Below are 14,714 nucleotides of genomic sequence, written 5' to 3'. Positions count from 1 at the left end.
AATAGAATTCAGATATAGAGCAATGTCAGGCGCAGAAAAACAACAGCACTCTGAGGCAGTTGACCGCATTTCTGAGTTATTACTGAAGCACCCACATTATATGTGTGATATCACCGGTAGAACGCGGCTCTTTAGTTACTGTACATTAGCTCACGTTGACTTGTCGAAGAGAAAAAAAGGGGGATTTTCTGAGTATTAATGTGTTTTTTCTAAGAAAGGATGTGAGATATTTCTATGTGAATAATTAGCTGATGTTACCGTTACTTTCACCGTGAGTGAGGGTGAAAAACAAAGCTTTTTTTATGTTCTAATTACTGCGTCTGGTTCTTTTCACCTCACGCGTTCCAGGAAAAGAACAAAAAACATCCGCACTGAAACATCCGCACTGAAACCTCAGCCCATGTGCGCTTCATCACACAGGATTTCCCGGTCAGCCCTGTAACTTTGGAATCAATCCCGGATCCCATCGCCTATCGGTTCACGACAAATAAGCCTCTGGAGGCCATGGCCGACATTTTGGGGCTTTTGGTGCAGACAGCAGATATCCGGGTCAAGACTCTTCCGTTCACTGTGCGGCGTTTACAGTCCGACGAGCCCACACCAGCTCAGTGTTTCTCATGGGGCTTATTCACATGCAAAATCTGTTCATAGACATTCATTTGGAATAAATTGGGTGGAGTTCGCGTCACATTTTATAAGGACTGACTGAAATAGATAGTTCACCCAAAAAACACTTCACCCACGTCCATCGGCATAGTGGTGAGGAGATAATGAGGGAATTTTCATTTTTGGGTGAACTATCCTTTTAACATGTCTCAGATGTTTGTTTGCTTGTAAAAAATTTTTTTGTATTTAGTTTTTGATGCTATAGAAACAGCGCTTGTGCTTCTGTCTCATCAGAGAGTCGAATATCTTCCTCATGTTTCACTGCTGACCACCTTCATGGGTTTTGGAGAAACAGAGGAACATCATCCTGTTGTGACTCCGACTGTTGAGTCAGAACATTTCTCAAACGAGCGTTTTTATAGATTTCAACCCACAGAAATACTTTTCTTTGACATAAGAAATTCAACTTGGTAAAAACAATGAACACCTCCAGATATCCAGCAACGTGAGTGAATAAATCAAAAAGTACACAGTGGCCTGCCGCTGCAGTTAATGGTATGTCAGCGTGCCTCCATGAGCAAAGCAACAGGAGCTGCGCTGGGTTAAAAAAAGAAATCTCCGTATTTTAGAAAAACGTCTCAAGTGCACTTTGCCTCGTAAGTGTTGCCGTTGCAAGAAAACCTGCATCTGATGTGAAGTATTTTGTTCATGCTGAAGAAAGGCTGTCTCTCAACCTTCCTACCACAACAGACACACTCCTCGCTCTCATAGGAAGTACAGCGGGATTCTGTTTTCTAAAACTTATCGACCGTGTTCATGCAGGTGTTGAGTCACACTGATTATAAGACTTCCAAAAGACCACATTGATTAAAACATTTCAACATATTAAAAATAGTACAGTCTGAGTATATTTGTATATTTTGACATCACGGATTCAGTATAGTTTATAAGTACTGTAGCATTAAGTATATATGGACGCAGCACAAGCTGTCCGACATGTGAAAGCCACCGAGCAAACTGTCTGAGCCCATGTGAGAATACAGGAAATGATGATGTTTGAGTCGCAGGGTGCAGCTGTGAAACTGAAGGTCTTTAGGTTTTTCTCAGGAGAAGCCAGTATCTTACACAACCCGTCAGACGCCATGTTGGTTTACGTTCTTGTCTCCAGAAGTCAGTCACAAGTGCTTCCTTTCCTATCCTGACCCTAAAAGATGGCAGATGGTGACTGGTCCGGGAGCAGCTTGTTTTCTGTTTCTAATCCGACACAGTGAGCATCTCGACCCCAATATTCAGTTCATCCTTCCCATTCAGACATATTTGTTATGACCATGATCATAACTGATCATAAAGAAGAGGAAGGTTATTATTTAGTTATTTAAAACACTCCTTCGCTTGTGTTAATTTGAGTGACTTTTGGGTTTCTAGATATATATATATATAGATAGCGACACTATCAATGAATGCAAACGGCCAGATGTGCCAACAAAGCAACAAAACAGTTTTTAAACTCTCTTATCACCACAATAATTAACAATGTCCCTAATGGAATAAGTGAAGAGAGACAAAGAAGAGACAGAGGCTAAGCAGCATCGATCAGCGCTGGATAATGATTTAATTGGTAAGTTTACTGACCAGGAACAGAACCAACAACCCTTTGGGCAACATCATAATTCATCAACCAGGCGTCTCCCGTCATTGGCCCCTTGTTCAGGCTGAGACTTGTCCCATCCCATTGGCCGACTGAAGACCGTCCTGGAAGGAGGCTATAAATCTGCCATTTTGGCAAGATGGATGGGGACCAGTAAGCGGTGCTGGGAGAGGTGGCCCACCAGAGGCCTCGCCGTAATTGGAGCAAATTGATGGTGGATGGTTTTCTGGGTCAAATTTCAACATCGGCCTGAAACATGGATGAAGGACCAGTGGAAACACGTTTACACGTCGCTGTCACCATATTACATCTCAGCTGAAGTCCACTCTGTCGTACAGTCCAGTTTGTGTCATATACTTTATAAAGTGTTTGAAAACCTCCTGGAAAATAATAACTGCGGTTGATTATTCAATTTCCACATTCAATCTTCAACTTTCAGCTGAAGCATTTCTAAAGCAGATTCTTCATCATCTTGTGTGAAGCTTTGATTTTCACGACACGTGGACCCTGAACCTTTGTTCACGTTATTCATTAGAGTGTTGACACGATGTGCTTGTTTGCCTGTACTCTAAAAATGATTCCCTTTCATTCAAGTAGCTGTTCTGTATAATGCTCGGTACAGTGTGCAAGGTGCAGGAGGTTCACGCTGTAGACGGGAGTTTATTGCATCCTGTCGCCCAAGTATATTCAGATTCAGGCAATCAACTTTGGGTAAGATTGGGAAATGGCTGTGGTTTGGTTAAATGTTGATAAAGAGATCCGGTGCTGTGGTTCGGTCAGAGTTGACTTCAATATTTCACCAATACTACGAAGAGACAATTCAAAATTTTCAGAAAGTATTTGATAGTACAATGATTGAGGATTCACGGACACACTGGACGATTTTAAACTCTACGGATGCCATCGGCCATCGGCCATCGGCCATCGGCCATATAAATCACGACTTTTAGCTTATCTACATGTACAGTATCGTTCCCCATTTTTCTGGACTGTCACCAGCTTGATATCTAAGTGGGCACTCAGGGAAATCACACTTGAGCAACAGAGATGAGATTTAGTTACTGACCCAGGAAGAGGAGAACAGAGAAGTTACGCTCTGAGTGAGGATGAAATTATTACCCAGGGCGGGAGCTCGCTCCTGAAAACATATCCTCTGACTTATTGATCAGGGAGACGATTTCTTTTTTGTTGCAATGTCTGGCTGCAGACATGGAAAGAAAGATTAAAAAAGATAATTAATGCTTTGAAATTATTACAAAATATGATGTTGTGCCTCATTAATTCAAATGGTAAAACCAATGTAATACGGCGACGAATGAGAAAAGACTCGTATTCCTTATCGATTGATTTTCATAAAAATCAAAGAGGAGCGACATGTCCCGTCTCTCCTGGTGTCTTGTTGTCGTGTTTACCCGCCGTGCATTAACCCGTGTGACCCGGCTGAACTCTGTGGGTCAGAGCAGGCCGAGTCTCGGAGCCTCAGCCAGACGGATCGATGTCAGGCTCAGTCCATCATTGATCAGAGGACGACATCGTCAGTCAGCGGGAAGCAGCTTACGTGGAGGCCGGACATAAGATGGCCTCCACGTGCAACACTTACACGTCCTAATAAGGCTTAAATGTGCAGTAAGTCATTTAATGTGCAGAGGGGGTTTTCAGCATTGTCGATCAATAACTGTAACTCAGTGGCTGTGAAGACGTCGCTGTTCTCCGCTCTTCACCTGCACGTGTGATTTTCAGTTTCAGGACGTTTAATCAAAAGCGCAGCCGCCTTTAAAAGCAGAATCCATTTCTCCACCACAGAAGAGCAAAGCAAACACACACAGGACATTTATTTATGTCGGTAAATTGCTGGATCCTTTTTATCAGGACGAATCATTCTCCTTCTTTTTATTTTATTTTAGAATATAGGACTAGAAGGTGAATATCCCTTGTACGTTTGAAGGTCTTGACATAACCTCAGTTGTGCACATTAGTGTCATCGAGAGTTTCGGCCTTGTAATAAAATGTAACCATGTGGTTATTATTGCAACGACAAAGGTCGTAAATGGACGTTTCAATCCAAACTGCAATGTTTTATTTTGCAGCAGGGATTTGTCTCGCTTTGTTTTTTTGGAAGGCACGAACCAACGAGTGATATACATCTGAAGGATAAATACAAACAGCATATTTTGTCATTTTATTACACCCTGCAAGGGGTTTACTTTGTCATCGCCGTTTGTCTGTTTGTTTCTTTTGTTAATGTGTTCGTTTTGTGGAAATTTGGTGGAAGGGTGAGAGACGGGCCGAGGAAGAAAGCCTTCAATAAAGGAGCTTTTCTAAAATGTTTTAAACATTGAAAGACATTGAAAGAATTATAAATTTATAAATATAAATTCACAATGAATTTGAATATTTGTTATAGTCCTTGAAGTGCAGACAGAAAAAGAGGAACATGAACGGATGAGCTTTTCCTCAACTGAACCCACACTCCAGTATATTAATGCACGTACATGACATGTTGATCGGTGGTTTTCTGAGACAAGAATATTCTTAAAATAGCTCGATGATGTTTGAGATGTTGATGATTGTGTCTGTCACTTTGAAAAAACCTCTGGAGAACCAAGAGTAGGAGTGACGACACGAAGACAGAGCTGTGGGTGAGCACGAGGAAGATGAAGAGCATTAAGAGGAAGAGAGCGGTGCTGGAAGGAGAGGAGGAGGAGGAGGAGGAGGAGGACGGAGGGCAGCAGTGTGTCCATATGTGTGAGAGGAAGAGAGAGAAAAGACAGAAAGAGAGAAAGAAAGAAAGAAAAGAGCAGAGTCCAGGGGGAGGAGAAACAGCAGCAGGAGGGAGGGCGAGCGGCGGGGAGACGATGATTTGTGGCTCTCTCCAGTGTGCTAGCGTTACAGGAATGGCCCTCCAGGGCAGCATGAAAAGCCTCTTGATTGTTCGGAGTGGTAACCGGAGCCCCCAGCTCCTTGGCCTGATAGATTTATTTACATTTCAGCGCCTGGACCCCACTCAGAAAAAAATGATACGAGGCAGCCAGGGCATCAATATTTTGTAGTAGCGATGATCCTCTTTACCTAACTGCCCCCCACCCCCCCACCCTACAGCTCTTCTGTTTCACGATGCTGCTGCTGCTGCTGCTGGTGATGATGCTCTGCTCCGTCATTGGCTGGGACGGACACAGGTGGCTCGTATCATCCAGTCTGCAACTACACGTCTCTGGAGATATTTATTTTAAAGGAAATGTTCAAAGGGGGCGTGAGAGTTGTTTTTTTTTCCTTTGTCTGTAATTTACTTTTAACTAACACTTAATCAATGGCTATTTCACGAACATGATTGCATTACGGCGATGAAGTGAGCACGCCATTGTTGCACCACTATGATTACTCTCAAGTCACTTCCAAATGGCCGGGCTGTCACATTTCGAAAAGTTTTTTTTATCAGCAATGACCAATTGTGCATCTAAAATTATAAACGGCCCTCGAGAATTTAATTTGTGCCGACTATGTAATTACTTCAAATCAGCCACCAAATGCCACGTTTTCCCTGAACCTTCACTCCGCCTCTCTGAGTGCACGGTGTTAATTTGATGCTTTTTTTTGTATTGTTCTGAGAAGATTTACCACTTTTTTTCAGTATAACCAGAAAGATCGTCTCCACAGCTGCCGTGCATTGGAGCAACTATGGTATAGAAAGCAGCTTGGCCTGCCATTTTCTGTCCGAACATGAGAGAAAATGTGTCGTGCACAATCCAAACTTCACAAGCGTTCTGTTATTTGTGACCCGAGCCTGATGTTTTCCTCGATCACAGGCACGTGCAGTGTTAAAACCGAGAAGATTGCCCCGCCAACTGACCAAACCTGAACAAAACCTGATATTGTTTAAAAAATGTGTCTGAGCTCATCCTGACTCGTCGGTATCCACATTCTGCTGTTATCGTCCGCACAGATACCCACGTCTGAAACCTCTGGACTTCTGACTGGATGGAGGTTAGCGCTAAGCGTCGAGCAGCGGCTGTCGGGTGGAGAACGGAAAGCGATTTAGACCAGCCAGTAGAATGATGACAGAAAAAACATGTGTGAGCTTTAATCTGACTAAATGCAAACCCATGTAAAGTAAAGTAGCTGCATGAAACCTTCAATTAACCACCAATTAATAACTGCAAAGCTTTCTATAAAGGAACAAAACCAGAAAAGATGTTGAAACGTAGAGAAATATAGAAATGAAGCTTCTACACAGAGGAATGTGATCGTTGGAGAAGAGCATACGAAGGATGACAAGTAGTTTTCACGAGGAGAAAAACACAGAAAGTAAAAATGATCCAGACTGAGCAGCCAGACTTCCTGTCGAATTCTGATACCAAACAACTCCCGGCTCATTACTGTTTGTCAATAAGAGCAAATAGTAAATGCCAACGATAACGATTGTGACCATTATGAGTTTGTCCTGCGTCTCATGATTGTTGCCTTTGATTTCAGGGGAAGTTTAAACTACTGATCACAGAGAGATTTTAAAGTAGTTTTCTCACAGACTTTAAATAGAAGTGGTACATTTACTCACGTACACTACAGGATACAATTAATACAATACTATATTTACAATACTAATACTATAGTTTTACTTTACAGGTTAACATTTTACACACAAAACCTACAATGAGTTAATTAAATATGTTGCATGTGATGTGGTTTAAACTGCATAAATGTGAGGATCTATTCTGATAGTTAAACATGTTGTTTAAGTAATTTCTTTAAAAACTGTAGATATATTTGCTAGTTTTAACTTCTCAAATATGACAATTTGATAATCATCTCTGAAAACAACAAATGTAAAGATGTTTTCTTGGCTGCGGCAAATAATTACACCTTGTATTGTGTAGTTGTCACTATTTATTGGTTATGTAGACAAAAACAGTTAATTCGAAATAATTCTAAGAGATTAAAATAATCAATAATGAAAAGAATCTTTAGTTCTAACCCTGCACCGGTACATTTCTGAGATATTGCTCAGGCATAATGGTAAATATTACAATAATCATCCATAATAATTATAATAATAGTGGCTGGTATCTAATAAAATAACCCTGACAGGAGCAAGTCTGCTGTATATTGACTTTTCATTCTTTTAGGACATAAAAGAGCTTAATTTATTTCTCTACTTTAATCTCTACATTTTTAAATGCAAGACTTGTCACAAAATGTTTTTAAATTTAGGTTTTGCTTGATTTACTCAAGTAAAAGAATCTGAACACTTCACTTTCATCACTGCTCATCATGTGGCTTTAACGGATGAATGTACCTGCCTCACTGCCCCTGTCGCTTTATCAATATGTGGAATATAAACCCTATAAAATACGCTGATCTTTCATCTACTTGCTGCAAAATAATGCCTGTTGAAGCGTCACTCTGCTGCAGCGGGAGCCGGAGTTTTGTATTGAGTGATTTTCCAAAAGGAGAAGGAACAGAACGGCAGCAGCCCGCAGCAGCAGCGCAGCAGCAGCAGCAGCAGCCGCAGCAGCAGCCGCAGGCAGCAGCAGCAGCAGCAGCAGCCGCAGCAGCAGCAGCATCTCTGGACAGCCAGCAGATATCCACAAGCAGACGGCTCTCAGTCTTAAGTGGAAGAGCAGCAGCCACTCTCCCATTTAGGATAGTGGGCTATTTAGCCTGACAGCCATTAAATATGAATTAAAAACCACACAGGCCTCTTTGCCTTCGAAAATGTCATTACATATCTTTATGGCGGCCGATTGTTGAATAAGCAGTTTGCAGGGCTCCCCTGGGGGCAAGGCTGGGGATGGGAGTGGAGTGGAGTGGAGTGGATGGAGGAAGAGGAGGGAGGAAACCGGGGTGGTCAGATGAGTGCCGGAGTGGAGAGAGAGAGAGAGAGAGCGGGATGGGATAGGGGGGGACGGATGGATGGAGGAGCGAGCAGGAATGAGAGGATGAGTGGAGGGATGGCAGAAGAAAAACACAAGGGAGAGGGGGGAACGGTCACGTGTGGATGTGAGTCATGGAGGATGGAGAGAGCGGCGGAGGAGTAACGGACAGGCAGGTCTAATATAACGAATGAGGCCTAATAGCACCTGAAATGGAATCTACATTACAGGTCCTAACTGAGTGCAGTGCTTCAGGGGCCGGGCCCCAAAAGGAGCAAATAATAGCGCTGGCCTGAAGTGGTGCTTCAGTCTCTCTCCAGCAGATGAGGGAGATGTGTAGGGTGGAAATGAGATTGAAGGGGAATGGGAGTACTTCAGGGAGATACTGCCCTTCGTAGTATTTTTCCGCATTGTTAAAAATGTCTCAAAAGGTCAGCGTGTGCCTGGCGACTCATTTCGCTGCACGGTGTTTACGCCGCGGCCAGGACGCCCAAAAGTGCCCAAGCTGTAATTATCCAAGCTGCGCCTCCAAATTGTGATGGCCATTGTTAACGGAATAAAGACATTACCATTGGTCTTGTTGCATTCTTGAATACACCCTTTGTTGCCTTAATACAGCTAATTTCACTGAAACATGTGTGATATACCCTCACACAATAGACATTTAATAAGGTTATTTGCACTGGTGCATTCAGGTTTATCCTACAGAATAAGAGCGTCAAAGAGAAGGGGACAGGAATCACCATAATGTATTCTTTATATGTCGCGTTGTTATTTTCAGTCAGTCAAACACCTCCATGCACAGTGCAGAGCTCATTCAAATTAAAGGTGTAGTGTTTAGGATGATATTCATAATTATGTTCTGTATAAACACCTGATAATTAACGCTGCTTTCAGACATGCACTGAACTCTGCAGATCCTCCTGCAGTTTCCCCTGAGGAGAGGTTTGTGTGACCGGAGATGTCCGAGTGAGAGCCTGAGGAGTTTCTGTGGTCTCTCTCCACCTGGGCCCCCCCGAGTGTTAAATCCACAGAGAGTCCGTAAGAGCCGATGAGGGAACACAGCAGGAGATCATCCGACCTTCTAGCTAATATCAAAAAGAAAACAAATCTCTGGTTCCCACACGTTCAGACAAGAAGAGGTGGAAATGTCATTTGGTTTTTACGGAGCCCGTCTGGTGACATTTGGGGGATGAATATTACGTGGCCTTGAAATAATAACGCATGGGAACGAAAAGTTAAGTCGTGGGAATGAGAAAAATACCAAATGTGCACCGTCATGGCGCACGAAAATCGGGCCCTATGTTTTATTGACAAGTAATTGCAAACATTCCCCCCCCCCCAGTGTTGCCTCAATCAGAGTCAGTGCAGACAGTGTGTGTCATACTAAAGCCCATTACAGAGGCTGCATCATGAGATTGAGTGAAACGTTTCATCTCTCACACAGACGACTGCACCACAGACTCTGAACAACCGACCACATCACGCTGCTGACACAGACCATCTCCTGCTGCAGGAACATGTGCACACGTCTCATCCTGCAGCCACTTGTTGATCAGCCGCCAAACTAACATCAGGAAAACAAATAATACAATAAAAGATTATTGACATTACTTGTGGATGAATTAATGTGACTTTCAGCTGGATTTTGGATGATTGATTGACAGCATAATAAAAAAACTATATACATTTCATATTTAATTAATATCTTATGATATGATTTTACTTGCATTAATCATCCTCTTTTCACAGTCTGACCACATGTCGACGTGTTCAGAGGTGGAGGATCTTTTAGTTAAGTAGAAATTTGAATGATAAAAGTCATTCATTAAAATTACTGAAATATTAATAATGAAATCTATTAAAAAATATAATGCATTTCAAGGTATATAAGATTGAAGGGTTGTTTCTGTTAAAGATGAGGCTCATTTGTACTTTTTATTTATACCCTTTTATGCCTGGACAGCTTGTAACATTTCCCCCTGGGACCAAAACAGTCTTAATTAAGTAATAAAGTACTTTTAATGTACTCAGTTATTTTTAACCACAGTTGGCGATTAACTGATGAATTTAAATGATTTCAAAGTTTTAAAAAAATGCATATAATTACAATCTAAACACTTTTCTATCTGGTTATATTTTTACTTCATGTTTTCTCTGCCCTGTGTGAGCACATGTCTGTGTTTAAACTGGTGCACACTCTGTTTACATTAGTGATTCATTAGCCTGTTGATTGGCCGGCCTGACAGATGGATGTTCGTGGCGATGGGCAGCAGAGAGACGCTCATCTGTGCAGATGGAGCGGCAGACAGCCTGCCAGACTGATTGTTGTTCTATTGATCATCTGATTGGTCAATACATTGCTCCGTCTGAAACATTATCTGTCGCCATCAGGTTTTCCCCAAGTCATCTGCCAAAACAAAAGAAAACCCAAACGTACGACTTGTGTGTTCAATACGTGAATGTTGCAGGTTTAATGCAGCTTTTCACACATGCAGGACCAAACTGCTCATTTTTTATTTTGTGCTAGTTTCTTGTGTGTTCTGCCCAAAAATAAAAATCTGATTCAGAGCTGCAGCTTTCAGTCCAGTCCCCCCATCATGTTCCAAACAGCAACTGCAATATTTTGGTCGAGATTCTGCACACAAAGGTGCACAGCTTGCACTTGCACTCTACTGTTCCCTGCATCGCTCTATTTTGAGTGTGTGTGTGTGTGTGTGTGTGTGTGTGCGTGTGTTTGTGCGCGTGTGTGTGCTTTCACTCCTGACAGTCCACTTAAGGGCCTTTGGTTTCAGAGGAAGCCATTGTATTTCCTCCATCGCCTAGCAACCATCACCAAGGCCAGCACTCCATTGTTGCCGAGGCTGAGCACCTGAATTGCCTGCTGCCTGTTGCTCTGTTTCTACTTTTCAAAATTGTACTGTAATTTCACAAAGTGGTGTTTCAGCATTAGAGAGAGAGAGAGAGAGAGAGAGAGAGAGAGAGAGACGACCATGCTTTAAAATTGGACGGCTATGAAAAGTGGGGGACGCTTCATTTAGAGCTGCGTGCATTTGCAAAAGAAAAAAAAAAATAAAGCTCACACAAACAGCGGAGAGGCAAAGATGTTCAACAGTGTATTGTGATGAAAAAGAGGAAAACAAACACCGAGCAATTTATGTAGCGTAGTGTATTCGACCTATGGCTCACCGTGCATGTGTGTGTGTGTGTGTGTGAGAGAGAGAGATAGAGATAGGGGCTGAAACAGAGGGTGAAGAGGCGACATGAAGCCTGTGAGGGTCTTTTTGTGAGTTTGCAGCAGATGTGCATCTATATGGCTTCACATACAGTGCAGTTTGCTGAAATGCACTTCATAGACTGAGAAACTGTCGGAGGGAGAGAAATCTGCAAAGACAGGTGAACAAAAGCGTGAAGAGAGAGAGAGAAAAATAAGTGGAGATACAGAGAAGAAAGAGGGAGAGAGAGAGAGAGAGAGAAAAGGAGAAAATGGGAAAAAATATGAAGAGAGCAACATGTGGTGGGAGGGACTTGAGTGTTGAAAAGGTTTGTGGGCTAGATTTTTCTCTGTGACGTCACTTTTACACAGTTTCTTTGAATAGCACCTGTGTGCACGGGGGCTGTCTGTCAGTTCTGAGTAAAAACATAACCCGTGCCAGCAAAAACATATCTATCAGTGTTCTCCACTGGCCAATGGAGACACACCGGGTCTCTCCGGCGAGGCCAACGGCGACCGGTCTCTTCAACGCTAGGTGGTAGAATTAGAAATTGGCCCCCTTCAGCGGCCCCTCCGCTCTCCCAACCCCCCAAATCATTTTAGCATCTTTTCCGTGAGCCTGCGAACATTTTCCTTTCCTCTTTTTGCGAAAGAAATCAAGTGAGTTTAAATTTTTTGACTAAAAACCCCGTTCTCTCTCTTATTTTTTTTGTGCGCCTGCAATTTGACGCCCTTGTGGATGACCCCAGGCGCCTGATTCAGAAAACCGGTAAGTGCCAATAATTTTACCCTCAGATAAATCTGTGTCTCTCGTTATACTGTTCATCCTTTAGTCGTTTTGACTGAGAGGCAGCGAGAATATTTCTATCACCTTTTAAATATTGACTGTTTGTTGTTTTTTACTTGTGTGTTGCAGCATTTCAAACCGAAGAAACGTTTTTCCATATAAATCGTGATTCTCCTGTCATTGTCTGTCAGTGTCACTCGCTTTCGCTTATTGATTTTCAGTTGTGCATCTGGTCTCATTCTGTCTCCGCATGACTGCATTTAACATCACATTGCTGCACACAGATGTGACATCCAGATAGAACTGGTTGCTCTGAATTATTAATGAAAAGCATTGAAAACACACACATTTTTGATTGAAACACACACACAGAGGCAGATATCTACAGATATGCACAGCTTAGACTGGAACACACACACACCACACTGACATACTGCCGGTGTATGAACACACACACACACACACACACACACACACACACACACACACACACACACACACACACACACACACACACACACACCACAAGATCGGGTTTCATTGTGTCTGTGCAGTAACACACAGGCTCACACACTCACGCAGGGTTTGTCTGTGTGGAGGGTCCGCAGAGATTGCAGCTCTGTTGGCCGCCGTGCGATCAAGTTTCAGTAAATACTCACATCATTCTCTAAATGCAGCAGGAATAAGTTTCAGGCGATGAAATGTTACACAAATCGTAAGAGCACAGTTGTGAATTCAGAAATAATTGTTCACTTTTGCAGCAGTGACATGGATTGAAGAACGTCATTACATTTTTATCTTCTGGTACAAAAAAGACGTCTTTATTTGATAGAACTGCATGAATTCTACTGCCAATAAGCATTTATTATTCGTAATATGAATGTTAATAGACATTTATTATGTTTAAATAACATATTACATTTCTGCTGTAAATCAAGCATCTAATGTAAAGTGTAATTTCCTCACAGTAATATTTGCCCATCACTATAATAAGTGTCCATCAGTGTAACATGTGTCCGGCTAAAGCATTAACAAAATGGCAAAGAGCCAGTGGGAAACAACTGACTGTACATCTTCCCTCAAAAGCTGACTTGTGCCAAAACACTGTTATTAATGTTAAATTATTGATCATTATTGATGACATAAAAACCTCATTACCAGTGGAACCTGTAGGTTCTGTTCACTGTGGAGCCCAGTACCTGCACGTTTGCAGAAATGTGAAATTACAAAAGCAGTTTTCAGCAGCACAGAGGTTGGGAGGACTCAGTGGGAGATGTTTAATGGAAAAAAAATGTTTTACTTTTACATTTGAATAACTGATTAGTGCAGCGTCTGGTAGCTTCTTTCATTGAGTGAATCATTAAGGAAGAGAAATATCATCAACTGATGCAAAAATGTTTTCACAGCTTCATTGATTTGATACTTTATATTCCAGGCAGTCTCTCATTCGCTGCTATTCCTTTTCACAGGGGCTGCAAATAGTCATCATCAGAAAAGATATGAAAGAAATGTGACAAATACAAATCAAAATATTGCATTTGTGCAATAGAAACTCCAAAATATTTACTATAAGAAAAGCACCTTTGAGAACTTAGAACGATCACGTTTGCTTGAAAATTAAACATTTAATTGATTATCAAAATAAACGCAGTTTCCTTATTGCATTTCTCCTTTTTAACATTATCACATTATTCTGCTGCGAAATACAAAAATAAATGTAATCTCTGACTGTAGGATATGAGAATATGAGAGCAGGACATCAACGAGCTCACAGGAGCTGTTCTCTTCACCGTTCCCCTCACTTATTGCAGTGGGGGGGGGTTTCTGACTGACGGCTGAATCAAAGTGACACCGAGCTGACGTCAGAGCGTTGGAACGCAGCGCGGGGACTGACAGCTTATCAGCGGGTGTTTTCTCTCTGTTCCCGCTTAGGTGTCCATGTTGTACCGAGCTTGGATCTCACAGTTTGTCCCGGCAGATAACCCCTGATAACCCCCTTCGCTTCATCCTTCATCCATCTCCTCGGCCTTGTCCTTCCTGCAGAACATCAGGCCGTCACTCACAGGTTGAAACTGTTGCATGTTTCGAAGAAGGGAAAACTGCAGGTTTTGCATGTTGTGTCAGATAGAAAAGTAAATATCTGTATTTATTAACACAATGTGTCGACAAGAGTGAACAAAATATTCAATACAAGTCAGTAGAGCTCCAAGATGATTCCTGTTTTCAAATGTGAAAGATTCTGGATGGAGGTGGTGAAGCAGCCGCACAGAGATAATTGCAGCAATTGAAGTAATAACCTGCGGTGAGGGGGGGGGGAATTTGTCATCTACTTTTTAAGAGTGTTTCTTTCAAGCGTTTGTATTTCCTTTTTTTTACAGATGGTCTCTTGACAGGCCGCCAAACGGTTTCACTTCACCTCCGAGAGCACAAAGAGAAGGTCGCTCGGTACTAGCAGTGCCGCCGTGGAACAGGCTCCGGCCTTCAGTCGGAAAGTGTGAAGGGGTTCTGAGGAAAGTTCTGAAGGAGCGTCGTGGAGGTTCAGTGAAAACAGCTCCTTCAGCCCTCCCTCCCTTGTCTCGTCTCCACGGGAGG

Source organism: Hippoglossus stenolepis, chromosome 8 (genome assembly GCF_022539355.2).
Source record: "Hippoglossus stenolepis isolate QCI-W04-F060 chromosome 8, HSTE1.2, whole genome shotgun sequence".
NCBI lineage: Eukaryota > Metazoa > Chordata > Actinopteri > Pleuronectiformes > Pleuronectidae > Hippoglossus > Hippoglossus stenolepis.
The sequence above is the reverse complement of the archived record's forward strand: the minus strand, read 5'-3'. Positions refer to the sequence as shown.